The sequence below is a fragment of the Cervus elaphus genome, chromosome 29 (assembly GCF_910594005.1).
Source record: "Cervus elaphus chromosome 29, mCerEla1.1, whole genome shotgun sequence".
NCBI classification, from domain to species: Eukaryota; Metazoa; Chordata; class Mammalia; order Artiodactyla; family Cervidae; genus Cervus; species Cervus elaphus.
The window spans coordinates 53,718,865-53,745,744 of NC_057843.1; the positions used below are offsets into that span (position 1 = coordinate 53,718,865).

General features: G+C 40.2%; 1 long non-coding RNA gene across 1 annotated transcript; it reads left to right on the forward strand.

Moving 5' to 3' along the window:
- The first annotated feature begins 729 nt into the window (after nucleotides 1-729).
- On the forward strand, nucleotides 730-25,894 carry LOC122686255. Its single transcript, XR_006338676.1, has 3 exons — nucleotides 730-860; nucleotides 21,748-21,754; nucleotides 25,852-25,894. It is a non-coding gene; the product is annotated as an uncharacterized LOC122686255 (long non-coding RNA).
- Nucleotides 25,895-26,880: the final 986 nt, after the last annotated feature.

Below are 26,880 nucleotides of genomic sequence, written 5' to 3' on the forward strand. Positions count from 1 at the left end.
ATTCAGCCATCTCCTCCTCTGTCATCCCCTTCTCCTCCTGGCTTCAATCTTTCCCAGCATCAGGGTTGTTTTTTTTTTTTTCCAATGAGTCAGTTCTTTGCATTAGGTCACCAAAGTATTGGGGCTTCAGCATCAGTCCTTCCAATGACTATTCAGAACTGATTTCCTTTAGGATTGAGTGGTTGGATCTCTTTTGCAGTCCAAGGGAATCTCAGGAGTCTTGTCCAACACCACAGTTCAAAATCATCAATTCTTTGGTGCTCAGCTTTCTCTATAGTCCAACTCTCACATCCATACGTGACTACTAGAAGAACCACAGCTTTGACTAGATGGACCTTTGTTGGCAAAGTAATGTCTCTGCTTTGTAATGTGCTGTCTAGGTTGGTCATAGCTTTTCTTCCAAGGAGTAAGCATCTTTTTATTTCGTGGCTGCAGTCACCATCTGCAGTGATTTTGGAACCCCAAAAATAAAGTCTCTCACTGCTTCCATTATTTCCCCATCTATTTGCCATGAAGTGATAGAACTGGATGCCATGATCTTAGTTTTCTGAATGTTGAGTTTTAAGCCAACTTTTTCACTTTCCTCTTTCACTTTCATCAAGATGCTCTTTGGTTTTTCTTCACTTTCTGCCATAACAGTGGTGCCATCTGCATATCTGAGGTTATTAATATTTCTCCCAGCAATCTTGATTCCTGCTTGTGCTTCATCCAGCTAGCATTTCACATGATGTACTCTGCATATAAGTTAAATAAGGGTGACAGTATACAACCTTGATGTACTCCTTTCCCTATTTGGAATCAGTCTGTTGGTCCATGTCCAGTTATAACTGTTGCTTCTTGATAAGCATACAGATTCTCAGGTGTGCTCATCATTATCCTCTTGGGGGACATATCACTATAGAGACTGATGGCTCAACAGTTCAGTTCAGCAGCAATTCCCTGAGTGGCTACTCTGTGCTGGACCATTTGCAACGGATGCGGTACTGACCAAATGTTTAGAATCTAAGATGTGGTTCCCAGGCATGTGCCATTAAGCAAAGCCAGGCATGTTTCATCAGAACTGACTGGAGAGGTGTTCTAACAGAGATTCCAGAATCCTGCCTCTAGACAGCCAGGAGGTCTCTGATGAGTTCCAGGTACACCTTTTTTAAAATAAGGTCCAAAAAGGTCATTTTTCCCGAGATGTCAAATGCAGAGTCATTGTTCCCATTGATTAGCTACACTGTAATAGCCTTGTATTTTGAACAGTTTGGGAAGAGTAAGCTTGGCAGTAGTATATTCTTGAACTGCCACAAGTCAGCGCTACTGCATGGTGAGGAAAGCTGGAATTTGCAATCAGACCGAATCTCTGCTCTTCCTCCTCCGGGTGACATTGGGCAACTGCTCAAGAGGTTTAGTGTTTTGCTCAGGCACACAACTCTCTTCTGTAAAACAAAGGTAGTATTTCCTTGTTTTATAGGTTGTTTAGCTGATTAAATGAGATATTGCATGCCAAGTGTGACACTATGCATTGTTAGTGGTAGTTACCATTGTTGCTGTCATCACAAAGCACTCAGGAGAAAAATCAAAGCATCTGTATTTGCCCTCTTCATTAGAATATTGGGCCTCTCTGCCATCAGTTCTGTAGTGACAGATATCAAAGACACACACATGCACACACAGTTTATATGCGTAGTGTCCATAAGTGGAAGATATGACCAGTCATGTGTCTCAAATAACATTCCTCTTTAGTTTTAATCTAATTTTTTGCTTTAAGGAGTATGTTAAAATACAATAGTCTTGTTCTCATATGGGTTCCTAGGTTATTTTTCCTGCAGGCACTTGTTGGCATCATTGGTTTTGAGTTCTTCTGATGGGGGCATAGGCTCTGTTGGGTATGAACCCAATCCATAAATATATTCATTGTTGGCATGGGCCGGCTGACCAGATCATACATTCTATGCTAGGACTCCAGATTTTCCTCCCAAGGGAGGCATAAAAAGTGCTGGGGCACTTCCTGAAAAATCAATGGATGTCAAGTAGAAACTGCAGGAGAAAAATCCCTTAAGGCTTTTATGATCTGTGGCTGGCTGCCTGGCAGTTTCAGTCATCACCAGTTAAGACAAGACATGCCCCCTAGGGGAGAAAAGGAATGCAAGTTATAGGATAAGACAAGATGCAGAACAGAGTCCCTGCCAAGCCAGGAAGAAGAGGGTTAACAGAGCCTAGGTGAGTTACCAGGTAGCCTTTGAGAGGATGTCTTATAGACAGAGCTGGTCAAACAGGCTGGATTCCAGATGCCACAGCTGAGGTTACTAGCCTCTGGAGGGACCTTTACATAATCCCTCTTGATTCTACTTTCTTCAGAAGGTGGAAAGAGGAGGAAAAGGGTTGGAGGAATTAATCAGGGAGGTGGAGTGGACAAAAAAGATCTTCATGACCCAGATAATCACGATGGTGTGATCACTCATCTAGAGCCAGACATCCTGGAATGTGAAGTCAAGTGGGCCTTAGGAAGCATCACTCCAAACAAAACTAGTGGAGGTGATGGAATTCCAATTGAGCTATTTCAAATCCTAAAAGATGATGCTGTGAAAGTGCTGCACTCAATATGTCAGCAAATTTGGAAAACTCAGCAGTGGCCACAGGACTGGAAAAGGTCAGTTTTCATTCCAATACCAAAGAAAGGCAATGCCAAAGAATGCTCAAACTACCGCACAATTGCACTCATCTCACATGCTAGTAAAGTAATGATCAAAATTCTCCAAGCCAGGCTTCAGCAATATGTGAACGTGAACTTCCAGATATTCAAGCTGGTTTTAGAAAAGGCAGAGGAACCAGAGATCAAATTGCCAACATCTGCTGGATCATCGAAAAAGCAAGAGAGTTCAGAAGAACATCTATTTCTGCTCTATTGACTATGCCAAAGCCTTTGACTGTGTCGATCACAATAAACTGTGGAAAATTCTGAAAGGGATGGGAATACCAAACCACCTGACCTGCCTCTTGAGAAATCTGTATGCGGGTCAGGAAGCAACAGTTAGAACTGGACATGGAAAAAAAAAAGAACTGGACATGGAACAACAGACTGGTTCCAAATAGGAAAAGGAATACATCAAGGCTGTCTGTTGTCACCCTGCTTGTTTACCTTATATGCAGAGTACATCATGAAAAACGCTGGGCTGGGGGAAGCACAAGCTGGAATCAAGATTGCCAGGATAAATATCAATAAGCTCAGATATGCAGATGACTCCACACTTATGGCAGAAAGTGAAGAACTAAAGAGCCTCTTGATGAAAGTGAAAGAGGAGAGTGAAAGAGTTGGCTTAAAGCTCAACATATGGAAAACTAAGATCATGGCATCCGGTCCCATCACTTCATGGCAAATAGATGGGGAAACCATGGCTGACTTTATTTTTCTGGGCTCCAAAATCACTGCAGATAGTGACTGCAGCCATGAAATTAAAAGATGCTTCCTCCTTGGAAGGAAAGTTATGACCAACCTAGACAGCATATTAAAAAGCAGAGACATTACTTTGCCAACAAAGGTCCATCTAGTCAAGGCTATGCTTTTTCCAGTGGTCATGTATGGATGTGAGAGTTGGACTGTGAAGAAAGCTAAATGCAGGAGAATTGATCCTTTTGAACTGTGATGTTGGAGAAGACTCTTGAGAGTCCCTTGGACTGAAAGAAGATCCAACCAGTTCATCCTAAAGGAGATCAGTCCTGGGTGTTCATTGGAAGGACTGATGTTGAAGCTGAAACTCCAAAACTTTGGCCACCTGATGCAAAGAGCTGCCTCATTTGAAAAGACCCTGATACTGGGAAAGATTGAGGGCAGGAGTAGAAGGGGATGACAGAGGCTGAAATGGCTGGATGGTATCACTGACTCAATGGACATGGGTTTGGGTGGACTCCGGGAGTTGGTGATGGATAGGAAGGTCTGGCGTGCTGTGGTTCATGGGGTTGCAAAGAGTCGATGCGGGAGACCTGGGTTCGATCCCTGGGTTGGGAAGATCCCCTGCAGGAGGGCATGGAAACCCACTCCAATATTCTTGCCTGGAGAATCCCCTTGGACGGAGGAGCCTGGCGGGCTGCAGTCCATGGGGTCGCAAAGAGTCGGACGTGACTGAGCGACTAACCACAGCACACAGCACACATCTTAAACGAGGGATGCAATTTTTGCAGTTTCACAGAAGAGAGGACAACCCAGGTATGAAGCAGGAGATTCTGGGCCTGGAAACTAAAGTAACATGAGATGATTCAAGAAAAATGAAGACTATTTCCATGTGGATAGTCCACTAGGCACATTGGGTAGTTAGGGAGAGGGCAGCTGATTGGGGTCATGCTGGGGAGAGTGGATTTTATCTCATGAAAATAGGGAAACATTGAATGTTGTTGGACAAGAAAAATAGTATGCTCATCCAGCATTTCATACAAATATACTTTGTATTATGCTTTGCTTTATTACATTTTTTACACATAGAAGGTTTGTGGCAACCTTGCCTAGAGCTAGTCTCTTGGTGCCATTTTTCCAACAGCATTTGTTCACTTGTCTCTCTCATATTTTTGTAATTCTTGCAATATTTCAGACTTTTCATTATTATTATATTTGTCATGGTGATCTGGGATGAGTGATCTTTGATATTACTATTGATGCTCAACGATACCCATATAACAAGACGAACTTAATAGATAAGTGCTGTGCGTATTCTGATTGTTCCACTGACTAGCCATTCCCTCTCTCTCTCCCTCTCCTCAAACTTCTCTATCCCTGAGATACAACAACATTGAAATTAGGCCAATTAGTAAACCTACACTGGCCTCTAAGCCGTCAAATGAAATGAAGAACCAATCCACATGGCAAACTTCACCATTGTCTTATTTTAGGAAATCGCCACAGTCACCCCAACCTTTAGCAATCACCACACTCCTCAGTCAGCAACCATCAACATTGGCAAGATCCTCCACCAGCAAAAAGATTATGACTCACTGAAGGCCCAGGTGATGGTTAGCACGTTGGGGGCAATAAAGTACTTTTTAATTAAGGTATGTACATTTTTAAGAGATCTAATACTATTATACACTTAATAGACCACATAATAGTATAAACAAAGGTTTTATACATATTGGGAAACCAGAAAAATTGTGTGACTCACTTTATAGCAGTATTTATTGCAATGGTCTGTAGCCAAGCCTACAGTATCTCCAAAATATGCCTGTGTATATATTATTTATTTATGGCTGTGCTGGATCTTTGTTACTGCCTGCAGGCCTTCTCTCGTTGTGGGGAGTGGGGGCTATGTTCTACTTGCGATGTGTGGGCTTCTCATTGTGGTAGCTTCTCTTTTTGCAGAGTATGGGCTCTAGGTGCATATGCTCAATAGTTGTGGCTCCCAGGCTTAGTGGCTCCATGGCATGTGGGGTCTTCCCAGACCAAGGATTAAACCTCCCCTGCATTGGCAGGTGGATTTTTAACCACTGGACCAGCAGGGAAGTCCCATATGCCTGTATAAGTTGAATAGGATAGAGGATGGAAAGGAGATCATGGAGACAGTAGGGAAGAAGGAACTAATTTAAAGGACATGAACATTAACTAAAATCCTGCCATCATCCAGGCATAGTGCTGGGTGCTCCCATAAAATACTTCCTTTCAGAATCTATCCACACACACACACAATCCGTGTTGTCACAATCTGATCACTTCCAGATAAGGGAACTGAGGCTCATCAAGGTTATGTAACTCATCCCAGCTACCTAGTTCATCACTGCATGTGTATGCGAAGTCACTTCAGTTGTATCCGACTGTTTGAGTTCACCAGTGGCTGATATCAAATGCAAACCCAAGAGTCTCTGAGGTGAAAGGCCACACTCTCTCCTCTCTCTACCTTGAGATGCCCCAGGAGAACGTTACTCTAGCTCAGGATTTTGCCTGGGCTTGAGGGGATGATGATGGGAATCCATTGGTAACTTAAAAGAAGGCTTGAAACAGCTGAATGAAATCGAGTCTAGCTGCAACACCTGAATAAGACCTCGAATCTTAATCTTGCTGTCACAAAAGACAAAGAAGGATGAACGGGATTAACTCAGCTGGCAGTCTCAGCAGCTTGCCATCAGCAGTGCTCAGCGAACACACCCTGATCAGTACTTAGCCCTACCCAGGCCATCGTGACTGACAAGGGAAGTGCTTTGTCTTCCAAACATTCACAACACGGACGATTTTTCCCCAATGAATTATTCATTCAAAGCTTCCAACAAAAAGCCCGTTGCTTTTCATTCAGTGAGGGGGCTGTGAGGAGGGAGATTAGAAGAGCTGAGGTGACTGGAAGGCTGTTGACATCATTAAACAGATGGAGGTGCTGTAATAATAAGCTTAAGGTAACATTTGCTAAATAAAGGCAAGCCTAGTGAAATATGCAATTAAAAAAGAATGGAAATTGATTGGTGAAAACAAGTCAGGGAGCACAAATGCAAGCAGGTTTGGTACCTAAGGAGTGAGAAGAATGTAAAGAAGAAAGTGTATTTTCTGAAAACAGTTGTGGTTTCTTAAAAAAGTCAACTAATTACTAGAGATTCAAATGAATTGTTTGATGAATAATGAAATATACATGCTAATATTATTAGGAAATTTACTAGCCACAGGAAATCACAGGCAGATGGTATTTTTAAATTGATTTCCGCCACAGAGGACAGAGAAAATTCAGGAATTGTCTTTCAAGGATATCCTTAGACACATAAATAAAATACAGAGAAAAACTTGAATTAGAAAAATTAAGGGCATAGAAGACAATGGTCTTTTTATTTGGAATCCTTTCAAATCTGTGAGGAAACTTTAAAGATACAAATTAAAAATGGGTAAAGAATTTAATGAGCAATTCACAAGAAGAAATCAAGTGGTCAGTATAGTTTCACACAAAAATTATTTAAAAATCCATTGTCACAAAAATTCAAATGAAAACAATTTTATATACTTTATCTAGGCAGCTCAACTGGCAATCTTTAAATGATAAGGAGTCTTGGCAAGTTTGTTAAGGTTATGGGCATCATCCTACATTGCAGTTGGGAGTGAAATTGATATGTATTTCTGGAGGTCATTTTGATAATAGTTATATAGCAGCAGCACCATATATAAAAATTGAGAAATTTATAAACACATTCAGTCACAGAAGTAATGGAAACAATATGCAAATGTTTGTGATTTACAGAATAGCCCATGAAGCTTTTGAAGATCCTTACCTGTAAGGCTTTAGTAGTTACGCTCTGCTTTGAAGTTGGTAGCTCTTAATCCTCATAATCAGAGGAAGGAACAGGACTAACTTCTTAGACATTAGTTAATTTTGCCCAAGGTCACTCAACTTGTAAGGCAAGAACAAGAAGGGATTAGAACTCAAGTCTGACCACAGAGTTTGCATTCTATTGTTTGTGGTAAAGAAGTTTTCTCAAAAAACTTCATCTCAACTGTTTTGTCAGATGAATGGGCAACCCATTCCCTTGGCAAAACAGGGATGAATGTTCAGTGTATGTTCTGTGCTTGTCACCAGTAGATGTCCTTCTGTTGAGGTTAAATAGCCCTCTGCTTCCAAGTTACATGTTTGTTTTTCCCCCACGCTTTATCCTAGGTACAATTATCTCTGTAATTTAATTAATACTTGTATAAATTCTAGGCCCCCTATGAGTGTGAAAAGATTTTGTTTCTATGAGTCCTAATACTTTGAATAGACTTCATATATTTGAGCTGCTAAAAACACAAAAGCAAACAAACAAAAACACTATTGTTGTTGAATAAAGTGGGAGCAAGACAGTTAGGAAATATCGGGAAGATTTTATTAACTCAGTAATTAATCATTTCATAACTAATGGCTTCATGTTTCCTTATGTTCTTGCTCTGCTTAAAATACTAGCAAATAACTAATATTGTGGAACACTATGGTAGGCATAGTCGTTTTCACCCCATGCCATCCCCCCAGGAAAGATGTCCACATCCTAATCCCCAGAACCTGTGAATATATTAAGACAAAGGGGAATTAGGATTGCTAACATTTTAGTGTAAAATAGGAAGTTTATCCTGGATTTCCTGGGTAGATCCAGGGTAATCAGAATGATTCTTTAAAGTGGAAGAGTGAGATAGAAGAAGGGAGAGTCAAAGAAAGATAGGATGAAAGAAGCAAGTTCAACATGATACCAGAGAAGAAGGACCCGCAGGAGAAGCCTGCCATCACTGGCTTTAATGGTGGATCATAGGTCCAGGAGCCAAGGAGTAAGCTGGAATAAGGCAAGGGAGTCAGTTCTCCTCTGGAGCCTCCAGAAAGGAACATAGCCCCACTGACACCCCAGTTTTAGCCTAGCCCAGTGAAACCTGTGTTGGACCTCAGACCTACAGTGCAGTAAGATCATAAATTTGAGTTGTTTTATGCTACTAAGTTTTTTTTTTTCTTTACGGGCTTCCCTGGTGTGGGCTTCCCTGGTGTCTCCGTTGGTAATTGGTAATTTGCTACATTAGCAGTGAAACACTGCTGTAAATGTATAGTTTAATTGTCCAACCTGCTCAAATGTGCCTGTTTCAGTAACTGACTTTGTAATAAGATCTCAGAAAAGGGGAAAATAGTGGAATTCAACATATCCATCACTGGCACTGTTATTGTTGAAAAGAGAGGTGGGGGGACTTCCCTGGTGGTCCAGTGGTTGAGGTTTTGTTCTTCCACTGCAAAGGTTTGATCCTTGGGCAGGGAGCTAAGATCCCGCTTGCTGTTGGTGTGGCCAAATACATAAGTAAAATAAAACTGTATTGATTTTTTTAAAAGAGAGATAGGAATAAACTTAGCTAAGGAGACAAATGAACTGTACACAGAAAATTATAAGACACTAATGAAAGAAATCAAAGACAACATAAACAGATGGAGAGATATTCCACGTTCCTGGGTAGGAAGAATCAGTATTATGAAAATGACTATACTACCAAACACAATCTACAGATTCAATATGATCCCTATAAAATTACCAATAGCATTTTTCAAAGAACTAGAACAAAAAATTTCACAATTTGTATGGAAACACAAAGGGCCCCAAATAGCCAAAGCAGTCCTGAGACAGAAGAATAGAGCTGGAGGAATCAACCTCCCTGACTTCAGATGATACTACAAAGCTACAGTCATCAAGACAGAGTGGTACTGTCACAGAAACAGAAATATTGACCAGTGGAACAAGATAGAAAGCCCAGAAATAAACCCTTGCACCTATGGGTACCTTATTTTTGACAAATGAGGCAAGAATATACAATGTGGCAAAGATAGTCTCTTCAATAAATGGTGCTGGGAAAACTGAACAGCTACCTGTAAAAGAATGAAATTAGAACACTTCCTAACACCATACACAAAGATGAACTCAAAATGGATTAAAGACCTAAATGTAAGACTAGAAACTATAAAATTCTTAGATGAAAACATAGGCAGAACACTCAATGACATAAATCAAAGCGAGATCCTCTATGACCCACCTCCTAGAGTAATGGAAATAAAAACAAAAGTAAACAAGTGGGACCTGATTAAACTTAAAAGTTTTTGCACAGCAAAGGAAACTATAAGCAAGGTGAAAAGACAACCCTCAGAATGGGAGAAAATAATAGCAAATGAAACAACTGAAAAAGGATTAATTTCCAAAATATATAAGCGGCTCATACAACTCAAGGCCAAAAAGACAAACAACCCAATCAAAAAGTGGGAAAAAGACCTAAACAGACATTTCTCCAAAGAAGACCTACAGATGGCTAACAAATACATGAAAAGATGCTCATTATCACTCATTATTAGAGAAATGCAAATCAAAACTACAATAAGATATCACCTCACACCAGTCAGAATGGCCCTCATCAAAAAGTCTACAAACAATAAATGCTGGAGAGGGTGTGGAGAAAAGGGAATGCTCTTGCACTGTTGGTGGGAATGTAAGTTGATACAGTCACTATGGAAGATGGTATGGAAATTCCTTAAAAAACTAGGAATAAAACCACCATATGACCCAGCAATCCCACTCCTAGGCATATACCCTGAGGAAACCAAAATTGAAAGAGAGACATGTATCCCATTGTTCATTGCAGCACTATTTACAATAGCTAGAACATGGAAGCAACCTAGATGTCCATTGACAGATAAATGGATGCAGAAGTTGTGGCACATATACACAATGGAATATTACTCAGCCATAAAAAGGAACACATTTGAGTCAGTTCTGATGAGGTGGATGAACCTAAAACCTATATATAAAACTCTGTATACAGAGTGAAGTGAGTCAGAAAGAGAAAGATAAATATCATCTTTCAGTGCTTATATATGGAATCTTAGAAGAATGGTACTTGAAGGACTTATATCCAGGGCTGCAGTGGAGAAACAGACATGGAGAATAGACTTATGAACATGGGGAGAGAGGAGGAGAGGGTGAGATGTATGGAAAGAGTAACATGGAAATTTACATTACCATATGTAAAATAGGTAGCCAACAGGAATTTGCTGTACAGCTCAGGAAACTCAAACAGGGGCTCTGTATCAACCTAGAGGGGTGGGGGGATGGGGAGGGAGGTGGGAGGGAGTTTCAAAAAGGAGGGGATATAGGTATACCTATGGCTGATTCATATTGAGGTTTGACAGAAAACAACAAAATTCCGTAAAACAATTATCCTTCAATTAATAAAAAGAGAGAGAGAGAGGGGGAAGGGGTTGTTGTAAAGCTCTGTTGAGGAAGTTGATATGGAATGCAGTAGTTGCGAGGTAGAGCTCTAGAGTCAGACTCCCTGTTAAGAGACCAGCCTTAAAAAAAAAAAAAAAAAAAAGACCAGCCTTTGCAGCTCAATACATAACTCTGTAGAACAGCGCCTGGCTCCTCACCAGTACTCAATAGCTGTTAGCTATCTATGATGACATGACCGTCCATCAGAAGAAGAAGTCACTCTGGAGCATGTAAAGGAAAGTGTTGTTATAGATCTGGGTTAACTCTGAAGCTCTGTCCACACCCTTCTCCTGTTTGCATCTCCTGCTCGGCCCAGTTTGGTAGGTTTACTAGACAGTCCCTGAGCCTTTTTCCTCTCCCTGGTAACTTTTCACCTCTCTGACATCTTATTTTCCCCTTCTTGCCATGTCCTATTCATCTCAAGTTTCAGCTTGAATTTCTCTTCTGTGGAGTCTTCCCAGATAACTGCCACCTGTGATGGTAATCTCTCCTTTAACCCTTCTAGAACTGGACCTGCACAGTTATGGGCCAAAGTTCATGGTTATGAGGAATGGTGTTGGAAAGTCGCTCAGGAATAAAAAAAGAAAAAAGAAAAAGAATGTGCTCAGAGTAGCAGGGGTGACTTCTCAGAAAGACTGGAGACTATGTTTGCGTGCTAAGTTGCTTCAGCTGTGTCTGACTCTTTGCAACCCTATGGACTGTAGCTTACCAGGCTATTCTGTCCATGGAATTCATAGGAGACTATAGGAATGCTGAAATCTCACCAGGAAGGGTATCTTTAGGGTGATGAAACTTTAAGGAAAGAGAAATGAGCACTGACTTTGGGCCCAGGGAGATAGAAACAAAGACAATGGGGTTGGATTTTTTTTTTTTTTAAGTTTTTCTCTGTTAATGAAAAGCCATTTGGAATGGCTTTGTGGGTTTGTGGGCCTGTCTTCCCTACTATCACGATGACTATAAATTTCTTGAGGACAGAAGCGAACCAATAGACATGCAATCTTACAGCACTTACCACCATACACAGTGCCTTACACACTGTCAGCTCTCAAAGAAAACTTGTTCCAATAATTATTCTTTGGAATCAGAATGTTCTACACATGCATTCCAAGTTCTATGAAAACTTAGTATATAGTGGGAATTCAGGAACATATTTTAAGAACTATAAGAACATAACATATAGTAGGAAGATGAGACAGACTAGGAGAAAATATCTGCAAAAGACATATCTAATAAAGTATGTTATCTAAAATATACAAAGAACTCTTAAAACTCAACAGTAAGAATAAGAATAACTCAATCTAAAAAATAAGCAAGACTTAGATGCCTCACCAAAGAACATATACAGATGGCCAAGAAGCAGACAAAAGATGCTCAATATTACATGTCATTAGGGACTTTTAAGTTAAAACAGTAATGAGATACCATTACATATCAGTTACGATGGCCAAAATCCAGAACAATGACAACACCAAATGTTGGTGAGGGCATGGAGCAACAGGATGTGTAGCTGTGAGAATGCTCTTTCTTTGCAGGTGGGATTACAAAACAGTACAGTTGCTTTGGGAGACGGCAGTTTCTTATAAACATAGTCTTACATACCATTCAGCAATTATGCTTCTTGGTATTCTCCCAAATGAACTGAAAACTTATGTTCATACAAAAACCTGCACATGTATGTTTATAACAGCTTTGTTCAGAATTGCCAGAACTTGGAAGCAACCAGACTATCCTTTAGTAGGTGAATGGATAAATAAACTGTGGTGTATCCAGACAATGGAATATTATTTGCCACTAAAAAGAAATGAGCCATCAAGATAGAAAAAGACAAGGAGGAAACTTAATGAATATTATAAAAGTGAAAGAAGCCAATCTGAAAAGGTTGCATTTGGTATGATTTCAACTATGCAACATTCTGTGAAAGGCAAAGCTAAGGAGACGGCAAAAAGTTTGTCAAAGGTTGGAGGAGAGGGAAGTACTAATAGGTGGAACACAGAATTTTCAGGACAGTGAATCTACTTTATGTGATTGTTGTTGTTGTTGTTGGGTAACTAAGTCATATCTGACTCTGTGACTCCATGGACTGTAGCTCTCCAGGCTCCTCTGTCCTTGAAATTTTCCAAGCAAGAATGCTGGAGTGGGTTGCCATTTCCTTCTCCAGGGGATCTTCCCGGTTCAAGGATTGAGCCTAAGTCTCCTGCACTGCAGGCAGATATTTTACCACTGAGTCACCAGAGATACTATAATCTAAACCATGGACTTTGGGTGATAATGATGTGTCAATGTAGATTCATCTGTTGTAATAATGTACCACTCTCAGATTCCTGATGTTGATGGTAAGGGAGGCTGTGTGTGTATGTGAGCAGAAAACATATGGGAAATTTATGTACCTATTGTTCTGTAAATTTAAAAGTGCCCTAAAAATTCTACTAATTAAAATTATTTATTTATTTAAAATAAGTCTTATTCTCTAAATATCCTACTTATACGGGGTGCCCTGGAGTACTTGGCCTTTTAATATATAAGTAAAGAGATCACAGTTTGCCAGTTTTCTTCCTTCCTTACTGACATCCTCCATGCATTTGGACCTTCAGTCTCCAAGGTCAGCTTTGGCTATCATTGACCAGGGATTATTAAATAAATGAACTGTGTTTTCATTCCCCATTAAAAAAAAATCTTGTTTTGTTCTTAGTATACATTTTTTAAAGTCTTTAAGTCTTGCCCCTTGCCCCTCCTCACTTGAATTGTTTTTGCTCTCATTAAAAAAATAATACTTTTGTTACTTGAAGATGAAACTTTAATTTTGTTGTTTTCCCTACTGGCACCTTCACACTTGTTCTCTCTTTCTAGATTATTCTCTCTCTCATCTATTATTCTCTCTCTCATCTATCTACCTTTGCTTTCTCCAATTTATCTGCCCTATGTATTTCTCAGACTATTGAGAAGATTGAAAATAAAATACATAATTACAGACTTTCTAAAAGAAAAAAGGGCGTTTTACATTTGTGGAAACCCAAGTTTCTCTGTAGGATCAGAAAAGGCATCTCTGAAAAAGTCATTATAGAACTGAAATGGGAAAGGACCACTAGGATGAATCATCTAAACAAAAGAAAAAAAAAATCCAGGCTGGGCAATGATTGATAGCAGAAAAGACCCTGTTGCTGGGAAAGATTGAGGACAGGAGGAGAAGGGCACAACAGAGGACGAGATGGTTGGATGGTATCCCCTACTCAATGGATGTGAGTTTGAGCAAGCTCCGGGAGATGGTGAAGGACAGGGAAGCCTGGCGTGCTGCAGTCTCTGGGGTCACAAAGAGTCAGACAGGACTGAGTGACTGAACAGCCACTGATCAGGGGGACTTAGGTCCAAATCATAGCTCCTTATAACCACATGACCTGGACAGTCAACTTCTTCAAGCCCCAGTTTCCTCGTCAGTAAAACTGAGAATATAATAGTCTCCTCCCTGATAGGGTTTTGGTAAAGATTATGCTTGTAAACATTACATTTGTATTAAATGTAACTAGCATTGTTATGGGCTTCCCTGGTGGCTCAGATGGTCAAGGATCTGCCTGAAATGCAGGAGACTCAGGTTCAGTCCCTGGGTCGGGAAGATCCCCTGGAGAAGGGAATGGCAACCCACTCTAGTCTTCTTGCCTGGAGAATTCCATGGACAGAGAAGCCTGGCAGGCTACAGTCCATGGGTGGCAAAATGCCACATTGAATATGTTGGATTAAAGACCCAGTGGGATACCCAGTGTCCTAAGAAGTAGTTGCATATATGCTTCTGAATTTCAGGAGTGAGATCTAGGTAGATGATTTTAATTTGAGAATTATCAACATTCTCCTAGAACTTGAAGTCTTGGAATGAGGTGACCTAGGCGGAATGTGAAAAATGAGGTTAGGTCTTAGACTTCAACATTTACAGGGTGGGAATAAAAAGAGTACCAGAAAAAGGGACTAAGCAAACGTCAGAGAAGTTAAGGTGTATTATATTTGGAGAAGACAGATGGTCAGTTTGGTGGAATCAGTAACTTCGTGACTTGGCTCTGCATTTCAGATTCACCATGCATGTGCATAAAATTATGCTTTAGGAAAATGACTAATGATTACATATCACAGAGCTCCAAGGGTTTCTGACAAAGTCAAAATCTCTGACTCTTACATCTGCGAAAATCAAGAGATGTTTTGGGAGAAAATTTGGTCATCTTTGTAGGACAGTACTCCATGACATCACTGGCAATGAAACAAACTATCCAAGCTTTAAAAATAAATTTAAAATACAGAATTTTCTTTGACTACTGGTTCCTGTAGCAGTAAAATATATACTTTGAGTTACTTAGAGTTCTGGTTTAATTAAAAGCCAGCATCCATGAATATTATAGTGATAAGAGACCTATAAACCAAGGGCAAGGTGCCTTATCTGAAAATGCAAACATAACAATTAGTAACGTGATCTTCTGGATTGGAGTTTTAAATAGAGTAGCTGTAATGCCCCATAAAGCAACACTGTTAATTTGTAAAGTTGAGTTGTACCCCTTCTCTGCATCCCTTTGCTGGATTTTAGTTCTGGCTGAGAAAGGAGGATGTGAAACTTGAAATAAGATCTTTGCATAACAAACAGATATAATTCATAGCCTGACATGCAGAAAATGGCCATCTGCTAACAAGTAACCACAAATGGCCTAGCCATTTGTTGAAATCTCCCAGGTAGACCTAGATTTAATCCTACATAGAAAAGGAAGGTGTTTCTGTTTTCAATGGGAATAGCCCATCTGCACTTGCTAATGTAGATAATGCTGACAATGATGCACTTAAAGAAAGTGGCCATTCTCAGAGCTTCCGGTAGGTGGGCTGGTTCACTTAATAGTACCATACTGCCTCGATTTCCCCTGGTTGGGATCAAAAGGGGCTTTAGCTTGAAGTGAAATGAGTGAAATGAGAAGCAGAAAGCCAGCATCTCACCCTTTCTGGGCTACTAACCCTGCTCTCCTAAGCTTGCAGTGTTTTGAAAGCTGCTCTGTCTGGCCTTTGAAATTGCATTCAAATCCTTCTCTGAAAGTCCTCTGACAATAACGAATCTCATATGGTGAGGGCGGCTTGAGACTGAAAAAGGAACATATAACTGTGATGGGTCTATTGAATATACTAGAAGGCATCTTAAAGTGGAATAATACAATTGGTTTCAAAAGCTATACTTCCCCCCAAAAGTCACCAGCAAGGGTAAATTGGATGGGAATGCGTAAAAATTGAGTTCCTTGGGCTTTTTTTTTCCCGTGACTTGGTACCAGTAAATTTTCCTCGATCTCCTTTTATTTCCTGGCTAGCTCCTCTCTCATTCATGTGCTAGAGTCGAATATAAACAGCTGGTTCATTTGCAATCCATTATGACATTTATAATACTGCCATCCTCATAAAGACAAGGTTTATTGTTAAGAATATGCTATTTCCAGAGTCTAACAACTTGTTATCTGACAGATTGTGTATCCGGATTTCTGATTTATAATTCATCACAATTTGGTCCACTCGGAACTTACCCCTGAAACACAAACACGGGGATATTTTTTTGCTTTGCTTTTAAACAGTCACACAATCACAATCAGTTACTCAAAACGAACCTGCTCCTTTTGTCTCTTTGGGGTGAAAATATTATTTTTAGCCAGTTCCTAGGTTTACATGAGCTGTACGTTTTGACTCTGACACTTCCCTCCTGGTATTTATACTTTTATTCATAGACTTGGAAATTGACAAGGCATTGTAAATAGTCTTTCAAGAATCCCTATTTTAGGAACTGTGCACCAAGGGGGGAAAGAAAGATCAGTTGCCTCTACCTTAATAGGTTTAAACCTCAGCCGGGGGAAAAAAAGTATGTCTTTTTAAGTAATACCATGTCATCTTCTTAATCATGCTGATTCTGAATAATTCAGCCTCTATGGAAGTTGCCCAGCCAGAATCTATAGCTGCGTCTCTCTTGGGGGTGGTGGTGGTGCGGGAGGAGTTTATTATTACTGAGCCTGACAGGAGTGCGCTCTAGCAGGTTAATTGCTACAGCAGGACTAGCTGGGAGTTTGCTGGTTGATATATAGCAACTAAAGGGAGTGAAGGGGATTGACTATGCCTGTTACAGCGCAAATATCTTCATGCGCCTCAGGTTTCTCAGAAAGATATGAGAAGTAAATGTTCCCTGTTCATTTTCTGTCTGCACAATACAAATAGCCTCTGGCTGAACATGGCGTCTGCAGCACAGAGACTTAAAAAAAAAAAAAGAGGAAATTTGCAAATTAACATTATTAGAAACATTCCTGCCTGAAAGTGCTGAAAATCAATTCCAATATATTTTGCATTTTAATGAATTGCCAAAGAGATAAATCAGCTGTGTTTGAGGAAAGCTTGCCTGGCAATGATGTTTTCTTATCACATCTTGTCTTAACTGATAGCATTTAAAATGAAACCAGTGTTAATTGAAGGCGTGGGAAATGTAACTGCTAGTTAATGAAGTAAATTCATGCTAGTTAGGCAGAATTAGAAATTTGCTTTAATGTACTAGCTCTTAACATTGTCTTCCTGTTCTTACAGTCCGTAATTCCAGATTAGGAATGCTCAGTATTATAAATGGTTGAAAGGCAAGGCAACAGTGTTGCCCGACCCTATAGCTAAAGGCCACTGTGTTTAATCCCCTCGTGGAAACACAATGCAAATAGTACTGGTGTTGTTATTTTACACCATGAACAACAAATTTCAACTCCTTGAGCCTTCTGGGAGACTACCTCTTCTCTATTAAGAAAATAAACAACATAACTTTTCAATCTATCAGCTGTTTTGCACTATTTAAAATTGCCTAGTGAAGGAGGAGCTAGGTTTGTTAACAATACTGAGTGTCTAGCTTCATCATGTCCTATCTCTCTGTGCTCCCTTAGCACATAGTACCTGCTCATTCACATATTATCAGATGGCTGGCTGGATGGATAATTGCCTGCTTTTGATCTCTTTCTCTCTGAACAACACATTTATATATACACATATATATGTACATTTCCCATTATACATATATATGTTTATATGTATATGTTTATATGTATGTGTACATATAAATATGTACATGTGTATATTACATATATGTATATACATATATGTACATATATGTGTATGTGTACATACATGTGTATATGTTTATATGTATATATATGTACATATATATGTTTAACAATTACAACATGTGTTATATACTGACACTTTGCATTGTATACATAGAAGATGCATGCATTTTTTTTCCTGATATCTTCTGCAAGGATATAATCCATCTCTAATTTCAACTGTTCTTACTAATTGCATTCCTCCTGTCGGTAATTTCTTTCTTTCTTTCTTTTTTAGATTATGTAAAACAGAATAAGGAAATATCTTTCCTGGGAAATAATTTCCTGAAAAGTAACAAATGACATCATTTGGCAAACTGAAATTAGAGAGCAACAAGGGAGGCAATTTATATTATCTTATACACCACAGAGCATTTCAAATCTGGAGGTTACTGAGGTGTCCCCATTGACTTCCTGTCAATGAAATGGAAATCCTTGCCTTATGAAATCATTTGGCTATGCAAAACTTGCTGTCCTTAATACAAGAAGGTTTTCTTCCTTAAATTTTTAATCTCATCACTAGTGTGCCAACTAAACATCAATTTTTTAATTGTAAGTGATTTGTAATTAAATAGCTTTATATAACAATTAATGAGAAACATACTTCCTAATGGATAGAAAATAGGGCCATTAGATATTAAGCTTGGAAACACTGGATGATGTGATACAGTGTATCATCTGCTGAATAAACTGGACCTTGCAGATAATTTATCAGGGGTAACATGGCTCTTAGTCTTTATAATTGAGATTAAGTGAGAAACAATTTTGATGCCTATGGTTAATGTGCAATTTATAACTGCTTCTATTTGTGGGACCTTTTTAAAGTCAATTATGCTCCCCAAAGCCCTTTTCAAGACAGAACGTATCTTTCTGTATTTACAAGTCTCTCTTGTACCCTCCCCACCCTCAGCATTATTGATCACCTTGCGGAGCAAAGAGCTCTCTGTGGAGCAAGGAGAGCGGAGAGCCATGTCCCACTGTCTCATTTCTGGTCCTTTGCTCAGTGATGGGAAGCAGCTAATTGCCGAGGCCACAGAAAAGGAATCATTTAGAAGGTGAATGTCAAAAATGGTGATGCTGTATACTTCGGAGGACGCGCTTGTGTGTCTTGCTGGCAATTCTTAGTTCTTGGTTTGCCCATTGTTACATCTCCGGCATTGGAAAAAGCAACCACCTTTCCTCTGTGCTGGCTATCTGCATTCCTGCTCCCATCAGTAACATCTGCTGCTGCCTACTCGGTGCAAGTCGACTATCCTTGGAGCTGGGGAGCAGAGCTCAGTCGGTGAGAATACTCTCAGAGATGTAAACCCTGGGCACAGGTCTTAAGGCTTCAAGTCAAATCCCTCCTCTACCATTCACTGTTCCCTCCACAGGTATTGATATGTTCTGAGACTCAGTTTCCTTTTCCATGAAATGGGTATAGTAACACCTGCTCTATAACTCTTGTCAGGTTGCTTGAGGGCTAGGATGGTTAGAAATGGACATTACTATAATAACATAGACACTAAGGGCAGCAGTGATAAGGATTTTAATATGGTTTCACAGAGAGTGGGGCTTTTAAGTTAAACTTGAAGAATCAAGAAAGACTTTTTTTGTAAGCTGTGATATTGAAGTGTAATGTTACTCTCTGAAGATTTATCTCATGTTTCTGTAAAAATTCTCTGTGATTACAGCTTGTAGAATTAAATACCTTTCTTTTTTTATATTTGGACGAAATTAAATATAACATAGAACGGAATCTCTCTATTATTATCATCAGGGCACTATTTATTAATTTGTTAACATCTTCCAACCCTGATTGTCTCATATAGCCATGCAGGGACTCAAATATAAACCCCTCACACAACCAAATTTTATAAACATCATATATAAAACATGGAGTTACTTAATAAACATGAGGTGTTAAAATGATGGATTCTTACAGTAAACTCAAGGGTAAAGAGCCTTTAAAAATTAATCTAATTCCTCCTGATATACTTTTCTAGGGAGATCATGACATGGTGTGCAGCCAAGCGGACTTTGAAAAAAACATCACTAGCAGCTATTTTTTTCTGATCATTTAAAATGCCAGTTGCAGATGTCAAAGGAATAATTGGCCTGAGCCTGTACTGGAAACCATATTGCATAAAAGGCTTAGGACTTTCTCCTTCTATTGATTTTATTCAATTTAATATAAGCGATAGTTTAAGTACCAAAAAAGAAATAACCAGACTTTAGATTTGTCCAGCACCTTACTACTGTCTAATCAAAACAGTGCACATAGTATTTTTCAGACAGTTTTACTGAGGTATAATTGATAATAAAAAAAGAAATTGCACATATTAAACAGATACAATTGATGAGTTTGGAAACATGCACATATCCATGGAACCATCATCATAGTAAACATATCCATCACCTCTAAAAGTTCCCTCCTGCCCCTTTGGGTTTGATTTGTTTTCTTTTATTTCTGTGGTAAGATTTAACATGAGAGTAATCCTTTCAAACACTGTTAAAGGCAATGGGTTGACTTTTTATTTCTTTTGCTGTATGGAAGATTTTTCATTTGATGCAATCCCACTTTTCTAGTTTTATTTTTCTTGTCTGTACTTTTGATGTCATAGTCAAGAAACCATTACCAAGGCAAATGTCAAGAAGCTTTTCTCCTGTGTTTTCTTTTAGGAGTTTTACAGTTGTAGGTATTATACTTAAATTTTTCATCAGTTGAGTTGATTTTTGCGTATGGTATAAGATAAAGGTCCAATTTCATCCTTTTGCATGCAGATATCCAGTTTTCAATCATTTGTTGAAGAGATTACCCTTTTTTCATTGCATATTCTTTATACCCTTGTTGAAGATCAGTTTGACTATATGTGTGGGTTTATTTCTGGGCTGTCTTTTCTTTTCCATTGATCTATATGTCTGTATGCCAGTAACATTATTTTAATTACTACTGCTGTTGTTCAGTCACTAAGTTGTATCCAACTCTTTGTGACCCCATGGACTACAACATGCCAGGCTTCCCTGTCCTTCACCATCTCCTGGAGTTTGCTCAGATTTGTGTCCATTCAGTCGGTGATACTATCCAACCATCTCATCCTCTGTCACCCTTTTCTACTCTTGCCCTAAATCTTTCCTAGAATTAAGGTCTTTTCCAGTGAATTGGCTGTTCGCATCAGGTGGCCAAAGTGTTGGAGCTTCAGCTTCAGCATCAGTCCGTCCAGTGAATATTCAGGGTGGATTTCCTTTAGGGTTGACTAGCTTGATCTCCTGACTGTCCAAAGGACTCTCAAGAGTCTTCTTCAGCACCACGGTTCTAAAGCATCAATTCTTCAGCAGTCAACCTTCTTTATGGTCCATCTGTCACATCCGTACATGACTACTGGAAAAACCATAGCTTTGACTAGGTGGACTTCTGTCAGCAAAATAATGTCTCTGCTCTTTTAATATGTGTCTAGGTTTGTCATAGGGTTTCTTCCAAGGAGCAAGCATCTTTTAATTTCATGGCTGCAGTCACTGTCCACAGTGATTTTGGAGCCCAAGAAAATAAAGTCTGTTACTGTTTCCATTGTTCCCACATCTGTTTGCATGGAATGATGGGACTGGATGCCATAATCTTAGTTTTTTGAACGTTGAGTTTTAAGCCTGCCTTTTCATTCTCCTCTTCCACTTTCATCAAGAGGTTCTTTAGTTCCTCTTTGCTTTCTGTCATTAGGGTGGTATCATCTGCATATCTGAGATTATTGATATTTCTCCTAGAAATCTTGATTCCTGCTTGAGCTTCATCTAGCCTGGCATTTCATGTGATGTACGCTGTTTATAAATCAAATAAGCAGGGTGACAATATACAGCCTTGATGTACTCCCTTCCCAATTTGGAACCAGTCTGTTGTTCCATGTCCGGTTCTAACTGTTGCTTCTTGACCTGCATACAGCTTTCTTAGGAGGCAGGTAAAGTAGTCTGGTATTCTCATCTCTTTACGAATTTTCCAGTTTTTTGTGATCCACACAGTCAAAGGCTTTAGTGTTGTCAAGCGGAAGTAGATATTTTTCTGGAATTCCCTTGCTTTTTGTATGATCCAAGGGATGTTGGCAATTTGATCTCTGGTTCTTCTGTGTTTTCTAAATCTAGCTTGTACATCTGGAAGTTCTCAATTCACATACTGCTGAAGCCTACCTTGAAGGATTTTAAGCTAGTATGTGAAATGAGAGCAATTGTGCAGTAGTTTGAACATTCTTTGGCATTGTCCTTCTTTGCGATTGGAATGAAAACTGTTCTTTTCCTGTCCTGTGGCCACTGCTGAGTTTTCTAGATTTTCTGGCCTATTGAGTGCATCACTTTAAAAGCATAATCTTTTAGGATTTGAAATAGCTCAGCTGGGATTCCATCATCTCCACTAGCCTTGTTTGTAGTAATGCTTCCTAAAATCCTCTTGACTTTACACTCCAGGATCTCAGGTTCTAGGTGAGTGATCATGGTCATCTGGGCCATTAAAATCTTTTTTGTACAGTTCTTCTGTATATTCTTGCCATCTTTTCTTAATCTCTTCTGCCTCTGTTGGGTCCTCCATTTATATCCTTTATTTTAATTACTGTAGTTTTATAACATATTTTGAGATCAGGAAGTATGATGCCTCTAACTTTATTCTTTTTTCTCAAGGTTCCTCTGGCTATTTACTGTCTTTTGAATTTTTTTCTATTTCTGCAAAGAATGCCATTGTGATTTTGATGGAGTTAACACTGATTCTATAGATCACTTTGGGTAGCATGATCCCATCTTTATAGACTGGAAGACTTCAGTTCAATTCAGTTCAGCCACTCAGTCATGTCAGGCTCTTTGCAACCCCATGAACCGCAGCACACCAGGCCTCTCTGTTCATCACAAACTGCCAGAGTCTACCCAGACCCATGTCCACTGAGTCGGTGATGCCATCCAACCATCTCATTCTCTGTCGTCCCCTTCTCCTCCCACCCTCAATCTTTCCCAGCATCAGGGTCTTTTCAAATGAGGCAGCTTTTCGCATCAGGTGGCCAAAGTGATGGAGTTTTAGCTTCAACATCAGTCCTTCCAATGAACACCCAGGACTGATCTCCTTTAGGATGGACTGGTTGGATCTCCTTGCAGTCCAAGGGGCTCTCAAGAGTCTTCTCCAACACCACAGTTCAAAAGCATCAATTCTTCAGCACTCAGCTTTCTTTATAGTCCAACTCTCACATCCATACATGACTACTTCAGTAGTCTCAAGACTTCTCCAACTATACAGCACTGATAATAAAACGTCTAGGTTAATGGTGAAAAGATTCTCCACCATGAGGGACACCTAGAGAGGTTCACAGAGTTACATGAAAAAGAGGAGAGGGAGGAGGGAGATAGAGATGAGCAGGAGGAGAAAAAGGGGGACTCAAGAGGAGAGAGACAGATCTATACAGTTGTCTGTTCCAGAGTGTTCTCTGTAGCCCAGACACCCACAAAGATTCACAGAATTGGATTGGGAAGAGAAGGGGAAAGGAGGAAACAGACGTGTTCTGAGGTAGAAAACGGAGAGTCAAAAGTGGGAGAGAGTAATCAACACCCTCGAGTAAAAATGGGAACTGAATATTGGCTTCTTAAATGTCCAAAATTTATATCACATATTGAAAAACAAAGATTAAAACTCTAGAGTAGAGGTTAGACTCTTAAAAATACAATGTTAAAAACAAAAACACAAACACAAAAATTTTTAGAAATATATATGAAGTTCGGTTTAAAAATAGGGCTTCTCTCTTTTTTTTTTTTTCAAGGTTATAGTGAAATGAAAATGAAACTTAAGGAGTAGTAGAGGAGTAATAGAGGACTTGAAAAGAAAATAAGAGAAAACGAAAAAAAAAAAAAGAAAAAACAAAAAAAAATTTTTTTCCTAATTAAAAAAATCGTAAAAATCTATGAAAATGAAAGTTAAGGAGTAATGGGGGAGTAATAGGGAATTTTAAAAGAAAATAAAAGAGAAAAAATAAAAAAAGGAAAAAAAAATTTTTTAATTAAAAAAAAAAAGTAAAAATATATCTAGGAATTTCTCTGGAGCTGTTGCGGTCAGTGTGGGTTTGGCTCAGTTTCAGATAGCTCCTCGTTTCAGCTTACACTTCACGATATCTACAGGCCCCTTCCGGTGTAGTCGGTGTTACTATAGGAGTTTTAATCTGTTGCACCGGTCCCTTCTGAAGCGGTTCCCTTTGTTTATTTGGCTTCTGTTTGCCGGTCTCTTCAGTGTCTAATTTCCGCCCTGACACAGGCAGGCGGAGGTGGTCTCTTGTTCAGGTTTGCTAGTTCAGTCCTGCTGTGGGGAGGGAGGGGCGCTGTAGGCAGATATCGCTGTGTGTGGGGAGCACTCACAGTGTTCCGGCCATACTGGGTTTGCCCCGCTCACAGGTGTGTGCTCTCCCCGTCTACGCTGCTCAGGCTCCCGGCTGCTCTATATGGAGCGTGCCCTGTGTTGCGCGCGGTTCCAGCCCTTGGGTGTTCCACAAAGAGCGGACTCGGCTGTGCCTGCATTTTGTGCCTTCCCCGGCCCGAGCAGCTTAGGCAGCCAGGAGCTTGACGGGTGCACTCTCCCTGGGGCAGCGCGCCTTCTCCCCTCCGCGGACCCAGCCTCAGTTTCCGCCAGTGCCAGTCAGATGTGTGCGCCTTGTGTTTAGCCACGACCCTCCCGGCGGATGTCGGATGTCGACCATCCAGAATCTCAGGAAGTCTTTGATTAGAAACTGGAGGCCTGTTTGCAGTGCGGTAGGGGGTGCAGTCCCTGGGGCCGAGCCTGCCCCTTTCCCCTCCCGCCTGCCTCCTGCCTCCAGCGGGGCTGGGCCAGTCCGCAGCTGGCTAGCTCCTCTGGACTTGCTCAGGCCCTTTGTTCTGCGAATAGCTGGCAGTGTGTTCCAGCCGGTTAATTTTCTCTCTCTCTTTTGCTGTCCCACAGTTTAAGTTAGTATCTCATAAAAGCTCCCTCCGACTGCCCCCAGGGCACTCAGGCCTGGTCCTTACCCTCAGCAATGCCACCCGCTCCTCTCCGTTCCGCCCCCACTTGCTGGTGGCGGATGCGGGCGTCTGGTGTACTTTTCTGCTGGGAGTTGCTTTTAGGCACATAATCTGTAGGTTGTATTTATTCTTCGCCTCCCAATTAGGTTGCCCTCCGAGATTCAAAAACTTCCCCCAGACCCGCCAGTGCGAGGGTTTCCTGGTGTTTGGAAACTTCCTCTATTAAGACTCCCTTCCCAGGATGGGTCTCCATCCCTAGCTCTTTTGTCTCTCTTTTTATCTTTTATATTTTGTCCTACCTCCTTTCAAAGACAATGGGCTGCTTTTCTGGGCACCTGATGTCCTCAGCTAGCAATCAGAAGTTGTTTTGTGAAGTTTGCTCTGCGTTGAATTGTTCTTTCGATGAATTTGTAGGGGAGAAAGTGGTCTCCCCGTCCTATTCCTCCGCCATCTTGGCGCCTCCTATCCATACATGACTACTGGAAAAACCAAAGCCTTGACTAGACGGACCTTCGTTGGCAAAGTAATGTCTCTGCTTTTTAATATGCTTTTTAGGTTTTTGGCCATAACTTTCCTTCTAAGGAGGAAGCGTCTTTTAATTTCATGGCTGCAATCACCATCTGCAGTGATTTTGGAGCCCCCCAAAATAAAATCAGCCACTGTTTCCCCATTTATTTGCCATGAAGTGATGGAACCAGATGCCATGATCTTAGTTTTCTGAATGTTGAGCTTTAAGCCAACTCTTTTACTCTCCTCTTTCACTTTTATCAAGAGGCTCTTTAGATCTTCTTCACTTTCTGCCATAAGGGTGGTGTCATCTGCATATCTGAGCTTATTGATATTTATCCTGGCAATATAGATTCCAGCTTGTGCTTCTTCCAGCCCAGCATTTCTCATGATGTACTCTGCATATAAGTTAAATAAGCAGGGTGACAATAGACAACCTTGACGTACTCCTTTTCCTATTTGGAACCAGTTTGTTGTTCCATGTCCAGTCCTAACTGTTGCTTCCTGACCTGCATACAGGTTTCTCAAGAAGCAGGTCAGGTGGTCTGGTATTCCCATCTCCTTCAGAATTTTCCACAGTTTATTGTGATCGACACAGTCAAAGGCTTTGGCACAGTCAATAAAGAAGAAATAGATGTTTTTCTGGAACTCTCTTGCTTTTCTGATGATCCAGCGGATGTTGGCAATTTGATCTCTAGTTCCTCTGCCTTTTCTAAAACCAGCTTGAACATCTAGAAGTTCACAGTTAATGTATTGCTGAAGCCTGGCTTGGAGAATTTTGATCATTACTTTGCTAGCAGGTGAGATGAGTGCAATTGTGTGGTAGTTTGAGCATTCTCTGGCATTGCCTTTCTTTGGTATTGGAATGAAAACTGACCTTTTCCAGTCCTGTGGCTACTGCTGAGTTTTCCAAATTTGCTGGCATATTGAGTGCAGCACTTTCACAGCATCATCTTTTAGGATTTGAAATATTTCAATTGGAATTCCGTCACCTCCACTAGCTTTGTTCAGAGTGATGCTTCCTAAGGCCCACCTGACTTCACATTCCAGGATGTCTGGCTCTAAGCTGAGTGTGAGTGATCACACCATTGTGATTACCTGGGTCATTAAGATCTCTTTTGTATGGTTCTTCTGTGTATTCTTGCCACCTCTTCTTAATATCTTCTGCTTCTGTTAGGTCCATACCATTTCTGTCCTTTATTGTGCCCATCTTTGCATGAAATGTTCCCTTGGTATCTCTAATTTTCTTGAAGAGATCTCTAGTCTTTCCCGTTCTATTGTTTTCCTCTATTTCTTTGCATTGATCGCTGAGGAAGGCTTTCTTATCTCTCCTTGCTATTCTTTGGAACTCTGCATTCAAATGGCTATATCTTTCCTTTTCTTTTTTGCTTTTTGCTTCTCTTCTTTTCACAGCTATCTGTAAGGCCTCCTCAGACAGCCATTTTGCTTTTTTGCATTTCTTTTTCTTGGGGGTGGTCTTGATTCCTGTCTCCTGTACAATATCATGAACCTCTGTCCATAGTTCATCAGGCACTCTGTCTGTCAGATCTAGTCCCTTAAATCT